Source organism: Pteropus alecto, unplaced genomic scaffold, assembly GCF_000325575.1.
Source record: "Pteropus alecto unplaced genomic scaffold, ASM32557v1 scaffold134, whole genome shotgun sequence".
In the NCBI taxonomy this organism is placed as follows: Eukaryota; Metazoa; Chordata; class Mammalia; order Chiroptera; family Pteropodidae; genus Pteropus; species Pteropus alecto.
The window spans coordinates 13,372,918-13,389,361 of record NW_006436283.1 but is presented as its reverse complement, the minus strand read 5'-3'; the positions used below and the strand labels follow the sequence as shown (position 1 = coordinate 13,389,361).

General features: G+C 45.2%; 1 pseudogene; it reads left to right on the top strand.

The window, feature by feature from the left end:
• Positions 1–600: 600 nt before the first annotated feature.
• On the top strand, positions 601–719 carry LOC112480193 (annotated as a pseudogene).
• The last annotated feature ends 15,725 nt before the right edge of the window (positions 720–16,444 follow it).

Below are 16,444 nucleotides of genomic sequence, written 5' to 3'. Positions count from 1 at the left end.
GTAGAGAGTGAGAGCCAGCAAGGAAGCATGGCCGCCCAGCTCCCTTGGAGAAGGCCCTATCACTATGGTTGAAAGGTACAGATACAATTACAGGGAAGTCTGCTGGCTTGGGCCCCATGGTACACAGAGACTGCAAAAGAGTAAATGAGCTGGTCCACTTTGAATCTGTAAATGCCATCAGTACTCAGATAATTCCCAAATCTATGTCAGGAGCTAAGGATTTCACTTAAGCCTTGAACTAGTTTATCTAAATACCTCCTGGACACCTCTCTCTCCTGGAAGGCCCTTGGGCATCTCAAACTCAATCTATTTAAAGCAACACAGATTGGGGTTGAAATTCTGGAGTCACCATTTCATTTGTTTGTTCTCTGTGTCATCTTGGCCCAGTTACTAAATTCTTCTGATTCTTAGTTTCCTTAACTGTAAATTGGATATAAATGATAATAATAATCGGGCAAGCCTAGTGGCCTCCATAACTCAATCCTAACTCGTGCAGAGAACAGCATCAAATGCCAACCTCTCTGGGCTACTCTGTATTTATGAGATTTGTTTGTGTAAGACACACTTTGTTTTATGTTGTATATTAAAATTGTAGCAGAAGTCTATGGCCATGCTACCCTGAACAAGCCCGATCCCGTCTCATCTCGGAAGCTAAGCAGTGTTGGGCCTGGTTAGTACTTGAATGGGAGACCACCTAGGAAGACCAGGTGCTGTAGGCATAAAAAATAAAATAAATAAGGGATTGTAAACTGATAAATAAAATAAATAAATAAGGTCCTTGCAATCTGTGAGGTCAACCAAGGGTTGCCTCGCCTAAAAAACAAAAAATAATTTAAAAATTTAAAGAAAAAGATTGTAGCAGAAAGCACTAATCTAAGGTCTCAAAGAGTGATGAAGAGGAGGGTAAGACCTTTGGGCTTTCAGTGAATTTTGCCCTAAGTCAGGGTCAGCGTCTTCACTAGGCACAGGGCTTGGTCTCTATTAGGGTGCACCTGGGCCCCACAATATCTTTAGTGTCCCTTTAAAATGTTTTAAATTTATTTTAAATTCAGAAGAAAAAAATGGATATGATGGTAGTGAATATATGATAATGAAGGCAGCTTAGATTGAGTTTGTTTTTATACCAAGACCTATCTAGATAGATGTTTTTTTAATGGAGGAAAGAGCCCATGAAAGCACAAGTGCCCAGGGTCCATGAGAGTCACAATGTGGCCAGGCCCTCAGTGGACATTAGCTTCCCAGACAGAAGGAGAGGCAATGGAGGTAGATGTGAGTGAACCATTCCTTCATTCCGCCTTCCTCATCTGCCCAACTCCCACGGTGTCAGGGAAACGTATGAGAAGGATTGCTTTGTGATCTTTATGATTTCTGTATGCACGCAGGGCTCATGCGTGCTAACAAACAGTTTGGGAGAAATATCAGTGGGTGAGGAGTTTGGATTGGTGGCATTCAAGACATCAAGGAACAAAATCCAGCCTTTTTATATTTATTCTTATGGAAATGATTTCTATTTATGTTTCTTGCTTTGGTTTGCTTTTCTTGGAGCACAGAAGAGCAGGACTCCTTGGGGAGAATGTCACATAGCAGATAACCCTCTAGCAGGATCTCAGAGGATAAAGATTTTTTCCAGGTAGATGGGATGGGGTGATGGTGTCTGGTCAAAGGAATAGAATTTCACAAAGACCGATTTACAGGAGAAAGTAGCAAATGGACAGGATTACAGTTGTTCTGGAAGGACAGTTCAAGGGGCAGCTCTCCAAGTGTCTTGTGAGAATTAGAATTGTCTTCTAGTCACTTCCTCCCAGACAGATGGTGGAGGTCTCAAATGACATGCTGCGGAGTTGGGACTTTATCCTGTAGGGAGCAGAGGGCCAGTGCGGACACTGAAGGAAGGCCAAGAGAATAATTATAGGGACATTTAAGGTACCTCTGACAGCAATTTGGGCAGAGAGAGAATCACGGGGGACGAAGGGGTATGTGGGTAGGTGAGTGTGATAGAGACCAGAGCAGGGAGGTCAGTAAGAAGGTTCCACTAGTTCCAACACAACAGCATGAACCAGTGCTGTGGAAGTGAGGACAGAAAGGTGAGAGCAGGTGGGGCCATATTTAACGCACACAATGGATGATAAGGTTGGTGGTGGGTATGAGGTGAGGGGGAGAATGTCGATGCCATAATTAGGGCTTCAATCAAGAGAAGGAGGGTGAGCTTAGAGGGTATGGAGGAGAGTAATGAGCCACAACCAACCTTTTATTGAAAAAATAAAAGGCAGTTCCCAAGAGGTCACGTGCTGCCAAGAGGCCAAGGCACTGAAGATCGAGCAGAGATGCAGAGAGACAGCTTGTGTGGGTCCATCGCCTGCCCTTTCTCCCAAGGCTGCTCCCCTTCCCAGGCCCTCCAACCTGGGATGGAACCAGATTGAGTCCCGGCAGCCATGTTTCCACCCGACACACTGCTCTCTGACCACAGATGATTGGACAGGAGCGTGCATGTGACTCCATCTTAGCCAATCAGAGCCCTTCCCAGGACTTCGCTGCGAGCACAGCCATGAAGGCCGAGGAGAGGGCGGCCATCCAGACCCAGGGTAAGAGCGTTGTAGGAAGGACGACAGCCAGTCCAAACCAAGCTCCGAGCGGGGAAAGCCCAGCATTCGAGGAGCTAAAGGGAGGCCAGGGTCGGGCAGAATGGTGGGCAAGGGCCTCATAAACCTGGCCGTGTTGGGAGGTTGTCTCTTTACAAGGGGAAGCTGTTGGAGGGTTTTAAGAGAGGGAGTGCCCCGACGCTGGATTACATTTTCAAAGATTAGCACAGCTGAAAAGTGACTGAGGGGTGGGGCAAGGGTAAAGGGCAGTTTGGAGGCGCTCAGTGGTGGACCCGACTTCAGTGGTGGAGGTAAGATGTAGGCGGTGGGGTCCAGACAGGACCCAGAGTTGGGCGGACTGGAGAGGAAAGAGGGGAATCCGGACAGATGGTGGACAATGTGTGATGCCGTTACTGAGATGGGAAGGAAAGGAAGACATCAAAACCTTCCTGTGGACATGTTAAGTCTAAGGTGTCGATGGCACATTCCAGGGAGATGCTGAGAAGGTAGTGAGTACATCAGTTCGGAGTTAGGGAGACCGTTCGGTGCTGTAGGGCCCTGGGTGCTGAAAATGTGAATGGCATCGGAATGCAGCTGGTATTGAAACCAGGGCCTAAAAGAGACCACCTGGGAGCTCAAGAGAAGAGGCCCAGTGTGCAAAGTCTGGAGTCCCCAGCATTCAGAGGACTGGTTGTTAAAGGAGAAAGAGCAAGGAAAGAGGGAGGAAACCAAAGGCGCGGTGACCTCAGAGGCCGAAGGGACAGAGCCCTGGGTGAACCCCTGCTGAGGCCAGAGAGGGACCCTTTAGATTTGGTAATGAAGTTACACTGACCTTGGACAATCTGGATGGAGTGATTGATCTGGAAGCTAAACTGGGGTGGGCCTCATCCATGACTGGAATCGGATTTAAAAATAGCCATGAAGGATATTTTGGGGGCAACTGGGGAAATCAAAAAATGGACTTTATGTTAGATAACATTGTATCAGCCTTCAATTTCTTGTGTGTGATAATGGTCTGTGTTACATAAGAAGGGATCCTGGTTCTTAGGAGACACATGCTGTAGTATTTACTGTATGTTTAAGGCTGAAGGAGCAGGATGCTGGAAACTCCAATGGTTCAATAATAACAACAAACTAAACATACATATATACATACATATATGTATCTATTACTCATATAAATTATATTTACATTTGTATAAAGGTATGTTTTCTATCTGACGGAGAAAGAAAGCAAATGCGGAAAAGTGCTAATTGGAAAATCTAGATGGAGGGTATTTTAATAGTTTTTCAATTTTGCTGTAGGCTCAAATTTTTCCTAAAAGAATTGGGAAAAAATAAATTAGCGTGAACAGCAGGTGACGAGGAAATGGAAACAGCATTGTTTTCAAGGAGAGAAATAGTACAGTAAGTAGCTGGAGGGGAATGTGAGATCAAGGGAGGGTTTTATACAAAATTTTAAAAAATGAGAGCATGTGTGTATGATGTCAGGAATGTTCCTGTGGAAAAGGAGAACTTGGTGATGTCAGGAAGGGGTGAGAGGTGCAGGGCAAAGTCCTTGGGCAGGCAGGCAGGCAATGGCCTTGAGCACATAGACGGCAGGCAGCCTTTGGTCTTGGGGTGGGGGCACAGCCCTGAAATGCCGTGCTGGGCCACAGGGTCACTGGTGGTGGATGTTCCTGTCTGATGACTTTCATTTTCTTTACGAAGTAGGCTCTGAGGCTCTCAGCTGACAAGGGCCAGGAGGGCAAGCAGATTGGGACACAGGGCCAAGAAAAAACTGGTGAATTTGTTTTTGTGTGTGTGTGTGTTTAAATGTGAATGAAGATTATTCATCAGCTGAGGAAAGGAGCCATCAGAGGAGAGATTTAAGTCCTTATATGTCTGGCCTCAGTTTCTCTATCTGTAACATGAGGGTGTTGAACTGGGAGCTCTCAAAAGACCCCCAAACTCATGTACACTCTGGGTCCCCTTATGACACCTGATGAGGAGCTTTGACTGAATAGCACGTGTTTGGGTTTAAGAATTAAAGATAGCTAGTAAAACTAGACACTTGCTTAAGAGGTTTCTAATTGAGGGTAAAAGTTAATGTATGCAGAGAGACATTTGAAAGGCAGGCTGTTTAAGGCTTCAGGGCACTCCTGGGGGAGTGAGGAGGTGGCCCAGAGGTGGCTGGGGCTCTGAGATGCCTTGACGAGGCGCCTTTTGGGTGAAAGTAGTATGAGGTCCCTTTGAGAGTAAATTCCCTCTCCTGGCTCTCGTGAAGTTGGCATCACACAGCGTGAAATGAAACAGCACATTAATGTGATTAACACTGAGTAAAACTCCATGTGTGAGCAAATATAGCATGAAGTGGGTTCAGGAATTTTAAAATATCTATTATTAAAGATAGCCTGCAGGGCTGCAGTGGCATCTGATGACAAGCCATAGGCTGCTATGGGAACCTAATATCCCAGTAGTCCTTTCCTCAGGCAAAGAGCGTTTTCAGGCTTCTGTACTAATGCTCTTACCAGATCCTCTCAGGGGACTATCACGCTACCCCATTTTATAGATGAAGAAACTAAGGGCGTTGTTAACAGCAGGTTTCTAATATCGTTGAAGGCAGAGACCGTTGGTGTCATTGGCTCCCCAGTGACTGGCAGAGTGACTGGGAAAGGGAAGGAGCGTCTCAGCCTCTGAGGGCTGGCCCAGTGAGCCAGGGGCACTGTGCTGGGACATGCCTGCTGAGCGCCTGGCTCTGTGCTGAATGCTTTATGCAGATGGTCTCACTTAGTCTTGAAAACGATCATTGGCAGTTGGTAATATTAACCCCAAGAGGAAACTGAGGGCAGAAAGGTTAAATAACTTGCCAAAGGTCACACAGCAGAATCAAGATTCAAGTTCAGATTTGTATCAACCAAAAGCTTGTGCTCTTGCCTGCCTGGCTGGATAGTATCTTCCAGGAGAGCATGGTGTAGATTTTGAGAGTTGCTGTATCTGTTTTACTTGAAAGAGGTTAACACAGTGCTGAGTACAGGTAATCGGGTGCTTGACAAATGTCAGTGAATACTGACTGAGGGACTGACAGTTTGAATGGTTGACTGAGTGGAAATGTGAATTCCTGTTTTGTGGGGGTCTTTCTCTTCGAATTGAAGATTTCCCCATAGCTTATAAATGCTCAATCTAATTAAGGCAAAAAGGCATCAGAGAATTGCTAGGCCTTTCCTTTATTAACTGTCAAGTGCAATCCATAGGCTGTTTACGTGCCAAGGTCAGAGATCAGTCTTCAGCTGCTCTCCTTTCATTCATCTGGCAAAGCCAGGAACATAAAGTTTGTTGATGCAAAACTGATTGGCAGGCAGGGGTAACAAGGTGGCAGGGACAGGGAACATCAGAAGGAGTCCTAAGCCACTCCGGGGTCAGTCTTGCTCCTTTGCCGTGCTAACGTCCGTGCTCCAGGTTATGGGTCATGGCTCTCTACACTACAGTCTAGATGAGCAGCAAAACGTCAGGACTTTGGGCAGTGTTCATGGAGCCCAAGATGGAGAGGGGAAGGAGTCCCTGCTCTTGGCTTTGTCTATTATTTTGGGAAGGAGAGAGTGAGGCACAGATGGTTAGGTAGGGATGGTCTTGAAACTTCATGGATCAAAGGAATTCCTGTGTAATCCTCCATTAGAAGGGTCTGGGAACCAGAAAGAGGAAGGTCATTTTTACATCTGCAGGAGCCAGCCTGACTAAATGATCCCCTGTCTCTGGCGAGCTTCTGCCAGTGTCTCCTCTGTGCCCACCAGCAAAGAGAGGCAGGGAGGCATGTGTGAGCCTACACCTGGCTGTCCTTGCAGAGCATCCTCAGGCTAAAACCCAGGAGGCAGGCAGTACATTCTAAAAGGGGGAGGTAGCCCCAAGAGTTGTTGCGGTTCTTGCCACTCAAGGTGGGGAAAGGACTCAAATATTATTCTTTTTTATCAGGACCAAACTTGATTCTGTCTGATCTGAGGTAAAGCCCTGACTGCAGGTCATTTTAAATGCCTTCTGAGTCTCTGTAACTCAGAAATAATGGTTTTTCACAACAAACAGCTATCTGGGTTTAACCCTACACGCTCACACATCACAAAGTAAAATAGTCCATTTCGAAGCAAAATGAATAACAAAATTAAACAAAACAAACCCCCAAACCACCCTCATTTTCTTTCCTTAGGAAATAGTCCAGGTTCAAGGTCTAGTCCGAGCAGGGAATGTTTCCTGTCCTGGTATGTTTCCGGACAAGCAGCGGGGCAAAGCCCCTTTTCATCCTCTCTGTGGTGGGGCCAGGCCCAGGTTGCACAGAGCTCCAGAGAGAAATGTCCCCCAAGGAGCAGGGCAGGAGCCTCCCTGAGTTCAGTCAGTGATGAGCAATGGTTATTGTCAGGCACTAGGATAGGAAGGTGATTAAAGATCCCAGAGACTCACACTCCAACCACTAACCATAATAGAATAGAATATGTGCTATTCGCACTAGGATTAAGTGTTGTAGGTGCACAGGGAAAGAAAGGGTGTGGGAAGGGCTTCGGTGGTTTCCTCATGGGGTAGTTGTCAGAAACTCTATGGGTGGGGTCAGTATTCTGTGTTTGAAGAAGCCCCCAGGTGATTCTGATGCCTGGGAAAGTTTGAGAATCATAAGGAGACTGGCAAACTCCCCCACTGGCTCATTTACATACTGCCTGTGGCCACTTTCCTGCCAGCCAGCAGAGTTGATTGAGTATTTGTGACAGAGACAATATGGCCTGCAAAACTTAAAATATTTACTATCTCTCCCTTTGTAGAAAAAAATTTCTGCCATCTCCCCACCACCCCCCAAAAAGTGGGTATTGGGAAGAGGCTGGTACCCTGCCCCCTTGGATCCCATCTCTGTGGCTGGTGCTGCAAGAGCCTCTGGCAGCTACTGTTTAGTCAGCCAGGTGCTGGGGCTTAGCCCTAGTTGGGGGACTTCCTGAAAACTGTAAACAGAAAATTTTATGCATGATAAATACATCCTAGCCAACACAATTAGGAAGGTGGGTTTTTAAAAAGTGAGAAAAGTAAATTCCAAGAAGCACCCTCCCTACCCGCTGCTGACTGCCTGTTCGGGTAAGCACTGTGCTTGATGATTTAGGTGGCCTAACTCCATCCTCTGAGATGAGTATTGTATCTCCATTTTGCAGATGAGGAAGTTGAGGCTGGAAGATGAAGTGACCAGCCCAAGTCCCCAGAGTTCAGCAGAGTAGAGCTTGGGCTGGATCCTGGATCAGCCTTGTGCCCGAGTCAGGCTCTCTGCCCCACACTCACCACCTCTGTTTGCCCAGTTATAAGACGGAAATTCCCCTGATGGACAATGGGGCACCTCACAAGAATCTGTAAATGTAACACACACACTTCTCATACTATTTCCAGTGGAGGAGGTGGGTCAGCAGGGGCTGGAGAACTCAATTCAGGCTCCATCCTAGCGGTGTCCAATCCTGTGGGGAGCACTGTGAGGGAAAGGGAGAAGATGTAGGGCCCACAAGGGCACAGGACCAGTTCTCACCTGCTTCAGCCATACAGGCTAGGTGAGACCATGCAAACACTGAGTCAGTGCTACATACCAAACCCACAGGCTACAGGTCCTGTCCAGCTCCTGGGTATGAATCAAGGATGCCACAAGGAAGAAGGACTTGGTGGTTCGATGAGTCTTGTGTCCCTGTGAGAGGAGAGAAAGTATCAGGATATTTCCTGTTCTGATACAGGAGTGGAACAGAATCGGCAGATCGACAAGATGCCACGTTTATAATCAGGTTGGGGAACCTGTTACTGTGTGATATCCTTGCAGTGTTGATGCTGGAGACTGGAAGTCAGAGGGAAAGTAATGTCTTGTCCTGCTACCGCTTAAGAAACCTGAGGGCTAAAACGCCACTGTCTGGGTGGCTAAAACAGTGACCAAGACTGCCCCCTCCCCCCACCAAGTTATCTCTTTTGGCTTCCAAATATTTTCTTAGAATAGGAAGATAAAAAAATATTCTTAACAAACAGAATAATGTGGTATGTCAGGCAAAAGTTAAAACCTCTGAAGAAAGCTTGCATTTTGAGGAAAAGACTAATGATAACCCTACTTTCTCTCATCAGACAAATCAGTATCCATGACCTGACAGTTTTATTGTTTTAAACAAGCATCTTGGACTGTCTTCTACATGCCAGACACTACGCTAATCTTGACCTCAGAGCAACTCTGAGGGGCAGGTCATGTGAGCAGTTCCATCTTACTGTTGGGTGGCTGGGCTCAGGATGGTGAATGATACTTGGTTGAGCCTCACCGAGAGTGTGTGGCATTGCTGAGTTTTGAACCCAGGACTTAGGACCGTGTCTTCTATTCCTTTCATGGCATCACACTTACTCTGCAACTAAATCTGCACTCAGGAAAGAGCACAGGGACCCCAGGGAGACACAATACTTAGTCTGTGGATGGTCTCACCTTGAGCTGGTAAAGTATTTTTAGGGCAATAGTTCTTAGACTGGATTGAACCAACTCCCGTTGATAATGGACACTGGGCTGCTGCATAGACAGGCAATGCAGGCTGTAGAGCGTGGCCGTAATGCTATCCTTCTTTCCCTGTTGCAACCATCGTTTTAGGGACAACTTGCCTTGAAAGGGTAATTTTATCTTGCATCCCCATGATACTGTTTTTGTTTTTTTTTAATTCAAAACACTACTGTATTCACTGGCTAAATGCTTAGCGCAACCTTGGGAAGAGGACAGATGTTAGCTCTCATTTTGATAGATGAAGAGATGGAAGTAACTTTCCTAAAATCTTATGCTAATGCATGCTAAAGCAGAGTCTAAAACCTGAGGCCTCACCGAAACACCTGCAAAACCTGAGAACAAAACTTGGAAGATTCCACAATGATCGATGCAATCAGCCACCCACAAAGAATCAGGGTTAGCCAAGAGTGGGTGATCTAAATTTCTAAGAAAATGTAAGCCTACACATTGTTTGTGGTTGCAGAGAAGTGTGACCTGCCCACCCAGCATCTAAAAGAGGGGAGTCTAAAAAGCAGGGCTTTGGTGTAATTTCATGAGAGGGACGAGGCCCTATTTCGAGGCATTGGCAACAGCAGCTTAATATACCTTGACACAGAGCCATTAAAATTATCCCACAATTTCTCCTTGTCACCCAAAGAACCTTCTGGTTGTGGTTTGCCTTCCTGAGTAGCTTTCCTATGAGAAGAGTCTGCTGGTCGAATGTTGTTATGTGGCAGTCATGTTCTCCTTTTAAAATGAATGAATTGGCGTCCTGAGTTTTGTACCATTCTCTCAATATTTTGATTACATTCTTCCTGAGTTGGATTAACTGGGGCAAGGGGGACCTGAGGAACTGAGAACCAGATTCTGGGTAATGGTGAATCTGATAAGAGTCTTACCTAAGTAACTAACTAACTGCCAGGTAGGGAATCTGTAATGAAGCAAGAAACCAGAACAAGGTGAAAGAGTTAACTGAACCAAACTAGAGGAGCAGGTGGCACCTGGAGAAGGCCTTAAGAACTCAAGTCTGCTCATGGGCAATAGATAAAATGGTAGAAGGGGAAGAGGGACAGAAAAGTAGGAGTTTATCGAGAAGACTATTTACTAGGTCTACCCTTTTGGAAGGCCTAGAAAAGACAATGTAAAACAAGCAAATGGGTAAAAATGTAGACTTCTCTGGGTCACAGCCAGATCTATTTGAATCTGCCAGTGCTGCCTTGGAAATTATGAGATGGATGGGGTTGGAGAAGGAGTGGCAAAATTGAGTACTCCTTGTGCCTGAACTGACATAGCCTAAAACTCAGCAGAGCAGAGGGCTAACTGCTCCGCTGGAACCAGATCATCTTTGGGAGAATTCCCTCTTAGCTGCCTGTGAGCGGTGACTAGAGATCTCATTGTCCTGTTTACTTCCTCCTCCTCATCTGTAAGTTGGGCCTCCCTCAAGGTTGAAAGGATTAAATGTGATAATGAATGTGTTCTTATTCCAGTGCCTACCCCATAAATGCTCAATAAGTGCTTTTTGTTATAATCCCTATCCTTTGGGATTAGGCATTAAACACAGATTCAAGATATTGAAACTAGCTACAGCATGAAATACGTGGTTATATCAAAACCATGGTGAGATTGTGGGCTCCCTGTGTGCTGGGCTCGGCAGCAGGCAGCTTTCTCACCCTATCATGTGGAGCCCAGAAAGCCCAAAAGGCTACTGGAGCTCTGCCTGACAACGACAGCCAGCTGGAAACCTTGTGAGTTCTGGCCCCGGGGCATTTTCACTCACTGTTCTGCCTGGAAGGCTCTTCCCCAAGACAGTGACAGGGTTTGCACCTTCATTTCATTTAGACACCTGCTCAGATGTCATATTATCAGAGAACAGCTATCCCTGACCTAACTCCCTATATGGAGTAGCATCCACACTGCCACTGGGGTCTAGCACTACGTGTCCCCTGCTTTCTATTTCTCCATGGCGCTCATTACCTCTGATATGTAATTATGTGTTTATTGTCCATTTCTCCCATTAGCATACACACGAGAGCCAGGATTTGGTTTGGGGCTGTGCTCTTTTCTAAGTGCCTTCCTCACTTTCTTCTACTCAAAAGCCTAGCGCGCTTGGCTCTTAAAGAGCCTGGAGATTCTTCACACTCACCGCGGAAAGACACGTACTTGCTCCACATCGTTATCGCTCATAAATAGGACGTAGTCCACGCAATGTAATACCCGTGGCCATGCCAGCTAGGTATCTGCTGGGGAGTGTTCCAAGTAGAGGTATAGGAAGTACAAAGGCTCTGGGTGAGGGAGCAGGTGGTGGGGCTGGAGTGGAGGAGCTGTTGGTATGGTAGTGGAAGAGAGGATAATTCTGAGGATTTTGGTCTAAGTAATGAAAGAATGGAATTGACATTTGTTAAATTAAGTCAGCTGAGGAAGATAGCAGGTTTTGGATGTATTGTTTTGAGATGCTTGCAGGTTGGAAGCACCTGCCAAGAATCCCACACTATGCCAAGTCCTTTACATACATTAGCTCCACTGCACAGATAAGAAAATCGAGGCTCCAGAAGTTATGTGTCCCTAGGTCTTAGAACATGTACCTAGGAAACTAGGATTTGAACCCAGGATGCTTCACCAAGAGTTTGTCACCCTGAGAAGCACTGGTCACTGAAAGAAGAGCTGAAGCTGGAAAAATCGAGAATAATTTGGATAAGGTGAACTCAGACTTCTTTCCCAAATTCTGGAACACCAGGACAAAGAAGGCCCTTACGTAGTTGGGCTGATAAGTTTAGGGCAAATAACAGAAAGCAACACATCACAGGCGTGTTGGGGCTGCAAACCCTTTAACCTCATGGATGTGGAAATCCATTTCCACATCCATTCAGGCTGTCACATGATGCCAGAACAATGGAAGGAAACATGGAAAATCCGTTTGAGGTTATTATCAGGGTAACCCTCCAAATTTTCATGTTTTCTAAGATTTGTTTACTTAGAAATCATTCACAAAAAAATACTACCGATGTAATGGACAAGCCTTTCAGAGCCTTCATACCCAGTATGGTCTGCAGCAGCAGCATCACCTGGGAGATGTGGGAAATGCAGAATCACAAGCCCCACCCCAATTACTGAATGAGAATCTGTGTTTTAGCAAGATGGCCACAGGATACACACACCTGTTACAATTTGAGAAGCCCTGGCCTAAAGCAGAGGTCTTCAATTTTTTTCCGTAAAAGGCCAGATAGTAAATATTTCAGGCTTTGCTGGCCTGTCCCAACTACTCAGTTCTCCCATTAGAGCGTAAAAGCAGCCAGACAACACGTAAAGAAATTAGCGTGGCTGTGTTGTAATGAAACTTTATTTATGGACACCGAAATTAGAATTTTAATTAATTTTCATGTGTCATGAAACACTTTTCTTCTTTTTATTGTCTTTCAACATTTAAATATGTAAAATGCATTCTTAGCTCAGAGACTATATAGAAACACACCTATCTTCTGACTTGCCTTTCCGGGCTGACCATTCCCAAGCCCGTCCCCAGCCAACGATCCCCTTCTTTCTTCTCTGTGGACATGGGGCTCAGTCCCCCTTTCCTTCATGCCCTGGGTCATTGTGTCTGAAGGTTGATTACTGAAGGCTGATATGAAAAAAATGGAAGAACTGAGATTTTAATAATATACTTTGCCAGTTCCCATAAATACAGTTTCTTTGCTGTTGTTTCCTATCTTGAAGTTTTCCTTCTCAGAAAGACCAATATGGAGGATTCAGTAGCTAAAGGGAGGAGGCTTATTACAATTCAGTGGCATTTATTCTCTTTTGCCTCTCGACTGGTCTATTTTACATTTCAGCTGCTGGAAAGCAGGAACACAATGCAGGGAAAAGAGAATTATTAAAAAGAAGTAACATTTGGGGAGGGAGTTGGAAGAGGAAGTTAGAGAAGGGAGGTGTTCTCCAGGAGAACAGGAAGATTGTTCCAACATTAGTGGGCTGTGGGGAAGAATGCATGACTTGATAAATAAAGCAAACTATGTCAAGGAGACTTCCTTAAGAAAAGTTTCTGAAGCAAATTAGGCAGTAGGAGGATATGAAAAACAGATAGGAGAGTGATTAGCAGAGCATCTTCCGAAGGCTGATCTGTTTTTTAATCTGTAGTTCACTTTCATGGCAACCACACACTTTTCCATTATATTAGGAATGGGGAGGAGAGAGGAAATAACATTGACTAAATGCCTACGTATGTCAGGAATAGTTACAAGGCATTTCCCATCATTATTTCGGTTTTAATTAAAGCCACTCATGGAATGAGGAATGCTGGCTAGTTTTCAGATGAGGAAACTGAGAGGTGAAGAGATGGAATTGGAACCTAGTTCTGTCCAACCATAAATACCCTAATGTTCTACACTGTTCCACGCAGCAGAATTTATAGTGGAAATACTACCTTCACGAAATTCCTATTTCTTCATACCACTAGAAACCCTCAGTTCTCGGGGGTGAGGGAAGAACATAAACAGACCAGCAACTTTTAGAGAGACATCAAGTCCTTTTTCTCTTCTTAAAAAAATAATACCACTGAAGACTTAGTACATCAGCAGCCTGGTTTCTGAAGTTAAACTCTGTACTACCCTATCAATTTAATGACAAATATATAAATCCTTAGCAGAAATGTGAAGTTGCAGACCATTTATCCAGGAATTAGTCTATCAGGCGGATATATTATCTCATTTAATCCTCCAGCAGTCCTGTGAGGCTTTAACACCATTTTATGGATAAAGAAACTGAGGCTTAGAGAAGTTAAATTCCTTACTTAAGTCTATACAGCTGATAAGAGTCAAGGCCAAGATGAAAACCAAGGATTTTGACTGGGGAGTTTATCCTCTTAGCCTCTACCCTGCAGGTTCCATTTAGAAAAAGTACAGTCATGCTAGTTAAGATTCCTGAGCACTCTCAATCAGTTCAGTATCATATGCCATAATCTTTTTGCTGAAGGTAATGGCTATTATGAAACATTCAGGAATATGCTGGACAATCAGTGCAGTATACATGAATGAGCAAAAAGGGTTAAACTATTCTAGGTTTTCCCAGTGACTTCCATAGAACACCTTTCCCATTAGTTCACTGAAACATTCAACTAACCAACAGAGTGGTGGCTCCCAAACCAATTGAGTGGTGGCTCCAAAACCAATTAGGAAAACACTGACTATCCCAGTCCCTCTCCTGGAGATTGCCATATGCACATTACACTTTTTAAGTTCTAGTACTGAAATAGATTCTACTTCACTTTAACCCACCATTTCCCATGGACCAATGTAATGTCTACTCCCTTTAAAGCATATTAATCTATTGAGACCTGAACATAGCTTGGGAAACACCAGAACTAGTCTGAGGTGTGTCCACCAGCTCCGTGGTTCTCTCTGGGAATATGAGCATGAACTTAGAGGACTTGTCATACACTCCTCTAAAGACACGAAGGACCAGATAGATGATCAGTGTGTACATTTTCTAGTTGAATCTGTGTTCAAGCCTTCTGTAGCTGATGGCAGTTAGGCCTTTGTGTGGGGCATGTCACCATTTGCAAGTCGATGACAAGTTGAGTCTCACAAAGTTGCCATGTGATCCAACACTTTAAATGAGTTGGTTCACAAACCCAAGGTTAAATCACATTGTAAGAACCATTTGACAAGAGAATTTATTTCCCAGAGAATTCAGTCTGTGGGAAAGGGTGAGCCCAATTGTCTGTTTTTTTCCTTACTGTTGTTTGATATTTTCATTTATATAATGCCTATAAATAGAAGCACCAAACTTTGTGGTAAGCAAATTCATTAAATTCCTATGAGCAATTCCTATTGATGTGTTAAATCTGGGGTGGGTCTGTGAATAGACATATGACAGTGTAAGTTCTTTGAAATGCATGTAAAAATACACTAGGAAAAGAGAAAATCTCATCTTCCCCTGTGATTACTTTAAATTAAAAAAAAGGAATCATAGCCTTTCCGACCTGGAAAGCACTTTGGAAATCCTCTCGTCTAAACCTCTCCTTCATAGGTGGGGTTGAGAAGTTTGAAAGTCTCTTTCCTTAAACTCTTCTCATTTAAGATCTTCCACAGTCACTTTAAGGAGTTAACTTTCTTGATCATTCACTGTAATGGAAGTTTGGCTCATTTACTTTTCTTCTGTGTTGGAATGGAAGGCAAGTCATATCTACACTATCCACCTCTTGGTTCTCCTGTTCTCTTGTATCCTTCATCTTGCTCTTTTTCCCTACCCTCTGCTCCCAGCTTGCTCTCCCCTTCTTCTTCTTACACTGTTATCTTTGAAAATGTGTGTGTGCGCTTCCCAAGCTGGCTTGGATCTGGAGCAAGGTGACTTTTGGTTTAATGGAGTTTTCCCACAGCTTTTGAGTTTGCCCAAGGGTTTGGAAGGTTGGACACCTAACAAAGGAAACTGCCATCCTTTGCCCTTTCAGCAGGTGTGTTATGTTAATATATGGAAGAATTAAAAAGTAAGAAGGAAGGGAAAAAGGCAGAAATTCCACTTTAAGTACTTGTGTACCTCCTGGAAAAGTTCAAGGCTGTTGTTCAGTGTCTGAATTTTTCCCATGTGATTCGCTCGTAGTCCTTAAGTCATCTTTAGACATTTGATAGAGGAAGCATCAGAGGAAAATAAGTTGGGTATTTGTAATGAAGTCAGTGCCCCGGCCTAAAGTCGGTGGAGAATGTGATTTTTCTTTGGTGCTGGGTGATCAGAGTGGGAGCCTTTTCCTACGCAGGAAGCCCTCCTTGCTGCAGGGGCTACTGCGTGTTAAGAGCTCACTCTTTCATATTTCATTCTTAGGTAGCCATTCTCTGAGGTGCAGGCCCATATTTTCCATCCTTGCACTTTGCCTCAGACTCTCCTAAGTACCCAGGAGGGCCGTGTTTTTAATCAGAAGTTGAAATGGAACCTCCCCCTGGGTGCCCGGAGAGTCCCTTTGGGGCAGCGCCCCCCGCCCATCTTCTGGAGGGTAACATCCTGGTGGGGGTGGGGGCTCACTCAGCTTTGATCCCAGGGCACCTTTTGTCCCTGGAGACGGCCAGGCAACCAGGTATGTGGAGGGAAAGTGCTGTCCGCTTTCCAGGGCAGCAAGTGTGGGTTTTGAAAGCGGGACGATAGCTTTGGAGAGTGGCGGGGCGTGGGAGTCGGCGAACACCGGTGGGCACAGCGAACTCATTAACTGGGCATCTCCGGGGAAGTTCGGGCGCGGTACGCCAGCTCACGGGCTTTTTTCCTCTAAAATCCATCCTGGGCAGAACCACCCCACTTCTCACCCAAACTCATGCAGACGAGGGTTTAGGCGGGTGCGGGGTTCGGCGAGGCGGATCCAGAGAGCGCCCGACCCCGGCGGCGAAGCCCCTCCAGT